The following is a 12,515-nucleotide window of genomic DNA, read 5'->3' on the forward strand; positions in this document are numbered from 1 at the left end:
CCTGGAAGCTTGTTAAGGCACAGAGTCCTGGGCCCACCCCCAGGGGATCTGATGTGCGTTTCTCACAAGCTCCCAGGTGCTGCTCCCAGGGGACCACACCTGGAGTAGCTCCATCTGGCCCAGTCCTGCGCTCATCAACATGAGACTGAAACCGAGGGTCCTTATGCCTTTGATTGAATTGAGCTTTAAATCCTAGCCCGAAAAATTATATCCCTCTCTCTATACCCGAGACCCAGCCTTTTCCCCAACAATCAGCAGTCCCCCTCCCCCAGACAGCAGAAGACAGTAGCCCACACCTGACTAATGGCCAGAGGGTCCGGACCTCTGGCGGGATAAATGTAACGTCTTGACCTAAGTTATGTTTCAGCTCCCGAGCCCTACGGGGGAATGAGGCCTGGGCTACTTTCCCATGAGACCAGACAGAGGGATACCGGAAAAGACCTCAAAACTGTCCTCAAGACTTGAGGAAATGATTTATTATCTTACCTCACCTCTGACCAATCGACTCCCAGCACAGCTCTGAACCCCTAAGTCACGGGGTCCTGTGACTTTGCCCCATAGAATCTGTAACCAACATGGTATCAGGGAGTTCGGGCTTCTGAGCATTAGTTCCGTTCACCAGGTGCCACTCATCAGTAAAAACAGCCAATATTTCTCCACTGCAACTCTCGGTGTTTAGTGTTTGGCTCTGCTGGTGCCACGTGGACGAGCTCTTTCTGTTCCATCACAAGACTACACCAGCTAAGCACCCTGGGGACCGCAGTCTGCAAAGGTCAGTGAGCCTCAGTCACCCGGGGTGCTTCTGTCAAAAGGCAGGTCCCTGGCTGATGGGGGGAGGGGGGAGGAGGTGCAGCGCTCTAAGCTTGAGGATGTGGAGTGCCAGAGAACCTGTGTGTTCCATCTGCCCCACCAGGTGATTCTGGAGCCAGGTCTGAGGACCACACTCAGAAAATGGAACCTTTAGGCTTCATAAAGTTAGTGGTTCCCAGCCCCGTCCCACGGTCTCTGGGCCCAGCGGAGGTGCCTCAGCCAGCCCAGGAGAACAGTGAAGGCCCCCGGAGGAGGTGACAGCTAAGCACAGCACCTGTGGTCCCTGCAGGTTTCTGTCCCTGCCTGGCCAGGGCCGAGCTGGTCACCTATCAGTGGGGGTGCCCCTGATAGGCTAACGGCCCCTCCAATCATATTCCCCTGAGGGACCCCCAGACCTGCAGTTTGGTTAGGCTGCCCTCAGAGCCCCAGGGTGGCAACGCCAAAACCCTACAGTCAGGCCTGGAATGACAGCTAGTACCCACACATACTGGGGACCACACCTATGTCCCCTCTCGTTAATCAGCACAGCCGTCCTACAGTGCCTGATGTCACAGACGGGCAAACTGAGGTACACAGAGGCTGAGTGCTGATGATGGTCACACAGCCAAAATGAGGAAATAAGAGTTAACCCGGTCAAGTACTGAGCTGGACCAAACCCAGACTCCTAGCTCTGAGCACTGCAGGGACAGAACCCCACACTGCTCTGCTTCTGGCCCCTCCCCCTATCTCTCTGCCTTAGCATTGTCTTCCAGGTGACAAACCATACAATTATCATTTCTTGTCTGTTTCCCCTATCCTAGGATGGGAGTTCCAAGCAAGAGGGACCTCGTTCTGTCTTCTTCTTTGTTTCCTGCTGCGTCCCCTGTGCCTGGAACAGAGCTCAGCATGCAGGAGACTCTCCAGAAACATTCGCTGAACCAGTGAGTGACGATAAAAAAGTTATGAAGCACCTATTTATGTGCTGAGTCCTGTGATGGGAACTGGGGAGCGTATAATCCTTGCAGCACCAGGAGAGGTAGGTATAGTTATTACGCTCATCTTAGAGATGAGAAAACTGAGGCACAGAGAGGTTAAGTAGGCTACCTAAGGCCACACAGCTAGTAAGTGGAGATACTGGGATTAGATCACCTTGGAAGAGAATGCATAGCGAGACGAGAACATTCCAGAATAGAGGAATGCCAACCTTTGGAGGTCAGGGAGAAGGGACAAAATCATCAAGGAAGGCTATAAACAAGAAGTCTGTAGAGAGAAGGAGAAAGAGGAAAACCAGGGAAGCTAAGAGAGGAAAGTGCTCCTAGAAGGAAGGCGTCAACAGGGGCAGCTTCTAAGAGTTCAAGATAACGATAGGAAATTAGCCATTGGATTCAGGAACGTGGGGCCAGTGGCCTCAGCAGGAACTGCTTTGTGGGGTGGGCGCCAGGAGGGGCGGTTGGGGAAGGAGTCTGGGGTTGGGGTCTCATCAGTGCCAGCATGTCCCACAAACTAGAGACACTCAACAGCTCTGCACTGAAGTCGATTATAACCTGCCTTCCTGGGGCCACGGGGGATGTTCCTCTCAAATGGAAATTCTGGAAGGCAACTTTGGAGGCCGGGAATGCCTGTCTTGAACAGGAGAGGGCAGTACTTCTCAACGCACCCTGACAGAGTTTTCAGGGGTGATCCACACCCACTGATGGATTCCAGAAAGGTACATCTGTCTTCAGAGCAGCAGGAGCTCCATTTGCTCTGACTGGACTTATTAGAGCCTAATCCATAATTCATTCCGCGCTGCTCTGACCTCCCTGCGCTACAACCGCAGCAGTTCTCAGCAACCAGCTGGCCTTCTCTGCGCATCTCCCCACACCAGCGTGGGCAGGAAGCCAGCTTCAGACTCAGCCCCCGGAAGCGGCAGTGTCCTTGCCCTTACCCCATCCTGTGGCCTGACGGTCGGCCCACTTCTAGGAATGTACCTTATGGACCTAACCAGAGCGACGGTCTCTGTACAACACGTGGGTGTCCCTTCCAGCAACACAATGCTCAGCCATGGGGACACTTAAGTAAATGACATCAAAGTCACGACAGGCAACTCCACACGGAGAAAGACGAATGTCAGGAGAGGGAGAAGGCAGTCAAAGAACAAATTAATCTGTGATCTCAAGTTTCTAAAATATATATATTTGTTCATTCTGTTTGCTTGGTCACTGCTATTTTCTAAGCACCCGCCAGGCGCCGGGCCCTGCACCCTGGGCCCAGTGGTGAGGACCAGATAGCCGCACCTCCAGACGCGAGCAGTGACTCCCGAGTGGTGTGACTACAGAAGATATTTCTTTTCTTTTTTATACTCTTCCAGACAAATCTAATTTCCTGTTTCTATTACTGCTTTACAGGAAACAACGAAGCTGGCCCTGGGGAGTTCAAGTGTGACGCCGGGGGTGCTGGGAGGCTGGAGGTGGCTTCTGACTTGGGCTTCTGCACCTCTGAAATATGGACGCTCACAGCCCTACCCTTTAGACGGAGGCAAGGACGAAATGGGCTGCACAGGCCTTGCTGAGGTCATCATGTCGTTTACAGAGCATCTGGGCTGCTGGAGCAGAAAGACAAATGGGACATGGAAGCTGGGACAAGGTGTGGCTGGGAGATGGTGGGATTGACAGAGGTGTGGGCGGTTGAGCCAACAGAACTTGCCCAACAGGGCATCTGCTGAACTTGAACTATATGCCAGACTCGACTTGAGCCTGGTTTACCCTCCACCTGACAATATCAGCCAACGCACTGGGCACCAGGGCCTGGTCTGGCCCCCACAAAACTCCCTGCCCTCACTAAAGCAAAGCTTCTCAGTGCCAAGGTTGTAGAAGCGAGCAGAAGGGTTAGGACACTGGAACGAGGCTGAGGGAGACGAGGGCCGGAGCTGTGGGTGGGCAGCAGGTCCCAAGTGGCACAGGTCGGCGTTTGGCTGAACGGTGTTCCCCAAAAGGACAGGTTCACACTGTATTCCTCGGGACCTATCAATGTGCCCGCACCTGGAGAAAGGGTCTTTGCAGGTGTAATTAAGTTAAAGACCTCCTCAAGCTTAGATGATCCTGGATTAGGGTGGGTCCTAAATCCAATGACCAGTGTCCTTACAAAAGACACACAGGAGAGACACACAGGAGGGAAGGCTGTGTGAAGAGAGAAGAGCCTGGGCTGATGCAGCCACAGTGGAAGAAGCTGAAGGCCGAAGAGCTGGAAGGGGCAGGAAAGAGGCCCCTGGAGCCTCAGAGGGAGCCCATGCCTGCCCACGCCTTGATTTGGGACCTCTGGCCTCCCGAACCAGAACCGTGAAAGACTCAATTTCTGTTGGTTTTAGCCCCCCGTTTGTGGGAACTCTTTACCACAACCACGGGAAACGAATGCACTGGGCATGCAGGGAAAATACTCACGGGACACACTCTGCTCTGTTTAATGACAAATCAGCTTATCAGCACCCAGGTGTGCACGGAGCCCTGCTTCCTTCCATCCTGCATTTAGTATCAGCAGAAAGTAGTGACATCCCCCTCTGAGCACAGCAGCTTACCCTCCTCTTACATCTGCACTTCTGTAACTTAGGAGGCGATACAGAAGGGGACCTTCGCCTCCAATCTACAGATGAAAAATGTTGAGGCTCAGAAAACTGACGTGCGTTCCCAGAAATTGTTTGGTTATTGGATGGTAGGATTCCCAACTCGGCTCCCTGCCTCCACCCCCACATGGCCTGGTATTTTTATAACGGAATTCACAAAACACTGGTATAGAAGTAAAATCAGCCCCAAGACAGTAAAGTCTAAATACCATCTGACGAGCAGAAATTCCAGGCCATGGCCAAAGGGCCATCTTTGCAGCACTCCCTGCTCATTTCACCAAAAATTATGTGGAAACCCCAAAAGGCCCCTTACCAGAGATATGGAGGTAAATTTGTAGGGTCAAATCCTTTCTGTGAGCACAAAAGTTTATCCTAAAAAATCTAGCCCCACCCCATTTTATTAACAGCTATTTAATTGGCCCTTCCATAGATTTGTCAGAGTAAGGGCATGCCTTAGGTTTAAATATCGAAATTCAAATAGATCGAATCCATGGCCTGGGAATTTGTCCCCACAAAGGGAGTCCCAGCTGGTGGCGAATGTGCTTCTTCACATAGAGAGAAAGGAGAATGGATGCACTGTCCACTGGACAAAACCCCAGCTCGGGGGAGCACACAGGCCACGTGCCTCTGCCCCCGCCATTCACTTTGCAGTTCATCCCCCACAGGCAGTGCCACTGGCCAAATTCCCTCTGGAGTCCTTCCCAGTCCCCTCACTCCTGCCACCTGCAACCTGACCATCTGCTTCCCTTCCTCTGAAACCCAGAGTCAGCTCTTTGAACACTCTCTCCCCTCCACTTGGCCCCCACCCACTCCCACGTGGGTGGGCTCTGCCTCTGGGCCTCCCTCTGCTGGGAGGGCTGGGCTCCCTTCTCGGCTCACAAGTCTCCTCCCTCAGAAACTTCCACAATCTACTCAGACAACCCACAGCTCTTGTGCTTCCCTCTGACATGGCTGCCCTGGCCATACTGGGCTGGCATCGCCCACTGACTTGTTCTGCCCAATCATTCATTCACTCGACAAATACTTACCGAGCCTCTACTCTGCTGGACGCTGTTCTCGGCACTGTGAACACAAACCAGAGATCTCCTCCCACCCAGAGCCTCCATTCTCTGAACATTCTATCCGTAAGGGCAAGGACTGCTTCTGGACCTACCACATGTCTGGTGCTGAGCCGGTGCTCAGAGAAGAGTGAGAGATGGAATGAAAGCTTTCTGGAACTGCTGTGGGCTGGGTCACACGTTCAGTACTAATAAGTGTAACATATGCCGAGTTGAATGCCAGCTAGAATGCAAGATTTGATGGCTATGGTGCAGCTATTTCAGACCCGGAGCAGAGCGGTTGCATTTCCTGGTGAGATGATCCATGTGGCTGATTTACTTACAGCCCCGAGTGCTGGCTCACACCCAGCAGGTTTTCCTAGCACAGAAGCATGGTGCCATTTTGCATTTGTTTCTTCCTAAACAAATGGGCATTTCAAGCTTCCGTCTCTGGACTCCAGGAAATGCAAGTGAACATGTGAGCAAAAGGCCTTGCAAGGTAACAGGGTCCAAGAGCCTCCCTTCCTGGGAAGTTTCCAGGCTTTGGAGCAGCACGGGGCTCACGAGTGCCACACTTGCCGCCGGTGGGCACAGGGCCAGTCTGCAGAGCAAAGACTCAACTGAGCAGATTGCTTTGTCAGGTCCTTTCTTTATAAGTCATATTCTTTTTTTTTTTTTTAAGATTTTTATTGGGGAAGGGGAACAGGACTTTACTGGGGAACAGTGTGTACTTCCAGGATTTTTTTCCCAAGTCAAGTTGTTGACTTTCAATCTTAGTTGTGGAGGGTGCCGTTCAGCTTCGAGTTGTTGTCCTTTCAGTCTTAGTTGTGGAGGGCGCAGCTCAGCTCCAGGTCCAGTTGCCGTTTTCTAGTTGCAGGGGGCACAGCCCACCATCCCTTGCGGGAGTCAAACCGGCAACCTTGTGGTTGAGAGAACACGCTCCAACCAACTGAGCCATCCGGGAGGCAGCCCAGCTCAAGGTGCCGTGTTCAATCTTAGTTGCAGGGGGCGGAGCCCACCATCCCTTGCAGGAGTCGAGGGATTGAACTGGCAGTCTTGTGGTTGAGAGCCCACTGGTCCATGTGGGAATCGAACCGGCAGCCTTCGGAATTAGGAGCATGGAGCTCTATCCACCTGAGCCACCAGGCCGACCCTGTAAGTCATATTCTTAACGATAACAGTAAAAGTATGATAATCAAAGAAAAATAATTGAAGGGTTTAAAAAAGACGACAAAATTAATTTCCATTCCCACCCCCACACACAGCCCCTCTTCCCAAAGCAAAAGGACCAGCAGTGGGTGGGCACTCTGTCCAATCCCAGCTCTCTGGAGACCACTGAACTTGACCCTCAAGTCTTACGTTTGAAGAAAGATTCACACTTTACAGAGTTTCGGTGAAATCAAGTGATACGGGCCAAGGCCGCCCAGGTAAGAATACTGAGTCTGGGTCTGACTCTAAGTCAGTTTGTTCCACATGTGCTTGAGGTAGAAGGAATGTCCCCTTCAGCTCTTTTCCAAAGATTTTAAAAAGGACCCAAAAAAAATTACCTAAGTTAAAAGTCAGTATTTATGTCTGCTCACCGAGTCCAAATCATATCAACTTCTCATACTGCCTTGAGGGTCTCTTTCTCCCTCCTGGGCTGTAAACTCTGCACTTGTCACCTCCCCACCAGCACAGAGCAGGACCTCATTTGCCACCAGGCTGGAGGAGACCAGGCCAAACACTTCTTCCGGGCTCAAAAGTCTGTCTCAGAACCTCAGTGACGATGCCTGATGGCACCTCTGCCCTTCCACTGCCCCTGCCTGCCGGAAACACAGCCCCTCTTCTCAAGTCTCCACTTGCCTAAACCCCAAATCCTGCAAGGTCAATGTCACGTCATTCTTTCAAGAAACATGCCAGCCTGTGGAGTATGCACTACATGCTCTGGGGATAACAGGTGAATGAGACAGAGAGTAATGAGCAAGTCCCAAGTGCTACGTACGCGCTTCAGGTATATTAGCTCAGTGATCTCCATAATTCTCTGAAGTAGGTGCTATTATTCTCTCCAGCTGACCCCCATTTTAGAGAAGGGGAAACTGTGACCCAGAGAAATTAAGTGACCTGCCCAAGATCGTGGGCTGGAAAGCGGCGCCCACCCATCAGTTCTATCTACCTGAAACCTTACTATTGTGCCGTGAGCTTCAAGGGCAGTGTCTGTGGCTCATCCACCTTTGTCCCCAGGGCCTGACGCAGCAGGGCCACAGACCTCTTTCTGAACTGAGTGGTTTCTGTGTCCAGGAAGAGCCACATGCTTCCACTGCCGGTGCTCGAGGCAGCATCTCCGGCCCTCAGAGGCCTCCCGATCTTGACACATAGCCCGCGAAGTCCACAGCGCGCATCAGCGCCTGTCTGGCTTCCTCCCTGAAACCTGAAAGGCTCCATCTGGGCCCCAGAAAACTGCCTTGATACTGCTGGTAGGAAGCAAGACCCTTAAAAAAGCACCTTTGAAAACGCGGGTCTCTACAATCAGCACCCTAGACGTAACAGGAAGAAGAGGACAGGCATGAAGTATCTACACCCCAGTCCTAAGTACCTCCATTTTAGCAAGACAGTCTTGGGAAATGTCCTTCCCATCCCTCCCCCTCCTTCCCTTCCTGAAGTGCTTCACAGTGTATCAGCCATAGGGTGAGGACTGCAGTGGTCACCAAGTAATAATAACAACAGTGGCTACTGTTTAGTGCTCGTCTTGTCATATGCCTAGCGCTGTGTTAACTGCCCTTACTCATATTGTCTTCTCACAACAACTCTGTGAGTTAGGGATTTTCTTTTTAATTTATTGGGGTGACAACTGTTAGTAAAATTACATCGATTTCAGGTGTACAATTCTGTATTACATCATAGGGATGGTTATTTAAGCATCCCATTTCACAGAGGTGTGTTTCCTGAGCTCGCCAAAGGACAGCCTGCTGCAGGTGTAGAACCCCTGTCTTCCATTGCGAGATGGGGAGGTCGGGAGGGGAGGGAGGAGAGGGAGGGAAGGGAGGAGGAGGGAGAAGGAAAGAGGGCAGAAAAGGGGGGGGAGGGGCAGTGAGGGGGAAGAAGGGTGAAGGAGGGGGAGGTGGGAAGAAGAGGGAGGGGAGAAGGAGAGGGAGAGGAAGAGGGGGGAGGAGGAGGGAGGGACAGAAGGAGCCAACGAATCAACCTGGAATAAAACAGCCTAACGAATAGACAGTGCCCTAAATGGGAGCAAAGAAGGCTCAAGTTCTTCGAATTCTGGCCCGGATACCCCGCTGCAGCTTTGAGAAGCTGTCCTCACTTCCCTATTTCCATCAGCCTTGAAGCAAACTGCTTTAAGGCCTGTAGCCCTGTTCCCAGTACCCCCACCCCAACCCCAACCCGCTGGGAAACTGGGCAGCTGTTCTGTGTGCCATGACGTAACACCAGTATGGGAAGTCTGCGTCAGCCCTCACCACGCAGGCTGTCTCTAAAAGAGCAAACGGAACGTCTGATACCGACACTGGGAGGGCTCGCAGGACTGTCTGCGCCCTAAATTTAAACGCGAGTCCTTGGATCGTGGTACCTATAAAGCTTCACACTTGCAGTGGGAGGTCTTCAGAATGCCCTCACAGAAGGGGACACTCCTTAGCCATTCTAAGTAACCCACACCACCTAACTGCCTGTCTGAGGACAGTCAGTTGTCCTGGAACAGGCCACATCCATGCCCATCCGCCACGCCCACCTTCCTAGACACTAAGCAGGCAGATCCAAGCCGGAAAGCCAAGCCCCACCCAGCCTTCCCTGCACCTGGCCCAAACACCTGTCCAACGTGACCAGTACTCGCTTCTCTCTGGGCCTTCATTTTTCCTTTGGAAAATGAGCATTTGGGCTGCACAATGTTTGCAAACCTCAGTCATCCAGCAGCTGCTGTGATGTCTGCATAAAACACATGCAACATGCGCTGACGTTCTCAGGTCAACTTTACTAAGTGCACAGCTCGAAGAGTTTTGGCAATTGAGATAGAGAAGATTTTGGGGAGCCCCCAAGAATGCCCTCACGCCCCTTTGCAACTTATTTAATATTTTTCTTTAAAATGACTGACATTTTAAAAACGTATACTACTTTAGCCTTATTCTAAGCAATAATATCCACAAAAATCACAGGCTTAACATGCTAGTTGTATCTTCTCTAATGCACACTAAAATAATACTATTAAAATGCAATGTTTGTCCACGTGCCACCTACAGTCTTCTCATACACCAAGCGAGCCATGTATTCCCACAGAGAAATACTGAACAAAACAGTCACTCTCTGAAGCCCCTTCCAGCTCGAAAAGTCTGGATTCCACGTCTTACTGACAGTCTGGCTGGTGCCTGTATACAGCAGGGGCTTACTAAATACTGGCAGCTGAACCAGAGTGAGGACTCAAGGCCCATCTTTCCATCTGTGACCGCAGACTCCCGCCACCCACCCTGGGGGAAGGCAGCCTGCTTATGTTCTGCAGGGCTGAGAAACACTGCATGTAAGGCCCCCACTCCAGAGGGAGAGCGAAGGCACACAGCAGAGCAGAACACCAGCTGGTACAGAAGAGAAGACATGGAGAAAGTGCAGAGGCAGCACAGGATAGAGGAGCTCCGAATTCTCCGGCTTCCGCCTACACTGCAGACCACAACGGAATTTTAGTAACTCGGTCACTTTAACATCAGACCTTTTACAAGAGAGGCCCTCTAAGATGGCACGTCTGTATTCCCAGAAGCAATTTACCACAAAGATGGTAAAGACTGACGGGGGGCCTTCCAAGTCCCTGTTTCACAACGAGCTAAATAATTGAAGGGAAACCTCTGTGCCCTTAGCAATTAGGCAAAGAATCTGTCAGATGTCTGCAGTCCTTAAAGAAATATATAGAAAATGAGTGTCTGGGGGTGCATTTCAGCCTAGAAAGAGTAGACACAGGAAACAGTGTGATTATCAAGAGCCCTACAATGCTGGCTCTGCCACATGAAGCAACAAACACCCAGCTCTGCAGGCCGGCAAACGGGGCCCATTTTCAACCCAGCCCACAGCCCCCTTCTGCTCAATGTCTCAGTATCCAACCTTCCCCCAACAACCCACACTCAGCCAAACGATCTACGGACACCACCCCAAACATATTCCTACACCTCTGTACGTGCCGGTCCATCCGCCAAGACAAGCCCTTCCTTCCGTCTCCATCTGGAAATCTCCTATTCATTCCTCAAAGGACAAGGAGTGATGGCCAAGTTCAATCATCAACTCCCACCAGTCTCCCTCAGAGACTCTCTCTCTCTCCACATAGCAGCACGGAGCCCATGGGGTGGGAGTGAGGGTGTTAGATGGAGCCAGAGCTAAGTGCTAAAGGGCCTTCCTTCTTGTGCAGTGTTTAAAGGAAGTCACCCTCCGGCAGTGGGACGACAGGCAGATGTGAGCAGAGAAACACATCCAGACCAGTGCCTGGTGACAATGTGGCAGACAGGCTGAAATCGGATCTGTGACAACCAAGGCGACTCTCCGGCATCAAAGCTGCCGGTGTCCAGCTTTGTCCCGACACCACTGTGCCCGGGCACTGCATGGCGCACTCCCTCCTCCACGGGCAATGCAGTGTCAGCGCCCTCGCCCGCGCTGGCCGTGCACTCACCAGCCCTGTTCTCAGCACTTTCAGTTAATCCTTACAATCGCCCTAATCAGCAGGCACCATTACAGCCCGATTCAGGGATGAGAAAATTAAGGCAAGGTTCAGGAACTTGCTCAGAAGCGCCCAGCTGGTAAGTGGGGAAGGAACCAGGCGGTCCGGCTCCAGGGCCAGATACGGTGGCCCTTAAAAAGTCAGCGCAAGTGCCGCTGCCCAAGGAGCCCCGGAGGACTCAGCTGCAGGGACATTTATGGATGTGTTGTTGACAACAGGGGAAACAAGAAACCCACTAAGTATCTGCTAACTAGCCAACAGGCACAGGGCCTGCGAAGAACAGTTTATACAAAGGGATACTGTAAAGGGAAGAACACTGAAGCGCTGTGTCTCACATTTCGGCCTGAAGTCCTCCTGCCCCGGGATCTCCCAGGGTGCTTCTGAAAATGCAGATTCCTGCACCTCGACGGGATGAAAGGCAACGTCCGGAAGTGGGCCCTGGCAATCGGAATTTCTGCACGAAAATGTTTCTGCCCAGCAATATTTGAGAGCCGCTGCTCGGGATACGTCCTTATAGCCTTGGAAAGAGTCGGCTCTGTGAGTAGTTTTGTTCACTGTGGGGCCCCCAGGGCCTAGAATAGTGTCTGGCACATAGTAGGTGCTCACCAGGTATTTGGTGACTGAATGGACCCATCAATCAACACACTGTTATGAAATGATCCATGAGCATGTTCAGCATTAGACCTGTCTGTGTGCTCTCGGGGAGCAGGGACTTGGAACATATTTTCAGCCCTCTGTGCCCAGCCCTTGGACAGGCAGCCGTTGGACGTGGTCCTCCAACACACGGCCGAGTGAACACTACCGTGTTGCTGCACTGATGCTAAGGAGCACGTGATTTCACTTTGTAACATTTCTGAAATCACAGCATGTCTTACACCCTAACCCTGTCATCACTGAACAGGCAGCATTAGATTTTCCCTTTCTTTAGTGGCACAAAAATAATGACGCATGTCTCAAGTGATGGCATCACAGATTTAATAACATACTAACAGAGTCCGTAACTCTGATTTAAAAAGTTAAAGTCAGATGCCGACACAGCAAACAGATTGCTGTGCATTCCCTTTCTTACGATTTGCAAAAATCAATGCAGTGCCATCTGCTCCAAGCCTTTAGCAATCCTGGTCACCCAATGCTTTGCTGCTGAGATGCAAATCCACTATCTGATGAAAACGACAGCCTTCCACCTCTCTTCACCTGGGAAGCTTCTGACAGCATCAGCTACAGGGTTTCCCTACAACGTCTTCCTGGGAGGCCACAGGATGGGCTAGAGGTTGGTCCTGGACCAGCCCTGGGCTACATCCCAGCTCCACTGCCCCTGATGTTCGTCCTTTCACGTGGAGTGTCCATGACAGCTGCCGGCTGGCTCAGCCCCTTCGCCGGGTGGGACCCTGGCCAGGTCACTCTGCTCTGTCTC

The 12,515-nt window shown here is 51.8% G+C and overlaps 1 protein-coding gene across 6 annotated transcripts in view; it reads right to left on the minus strand.

Annotated features, from left to right (window-relative positions):
* The window catches only part of JAKMIP1 (janus kinase and microtubule interacting protein 1), a 105,086-nt gene that overhangs the window by 58,243 nt on the left and 34,328 nt on the right, over positions 1-12,515 (minus strand). Inside the window, exon 2 of one of the 6 annotated variants that reach the window (XM_081037640.1) lies at positions 5,541-6,591. The exons of the other annotated variants lie outside the window; for them this stretch is intronic. The gene's annotated coding sequence lies outside the window, so the exon portion shown is untranslated. The remainder of the gene's footprint in view (positions 1-5,540; positions 6,592-12,515) is intronic. 6 annotated transcript variants of the gene reach the window in all.

This window comes from Rhinolophus hipposideros (assembly GCF_964194185.1).
Source record: "Rhinolophus hipposideros genome assembly, chromosome: 1".
NCBI lineage: Eukaryota > Metazoa > Chordata > Mammalia > Chiroptera > Rhinolophidae > Rhinolophus > Rhinolophus hipposideros.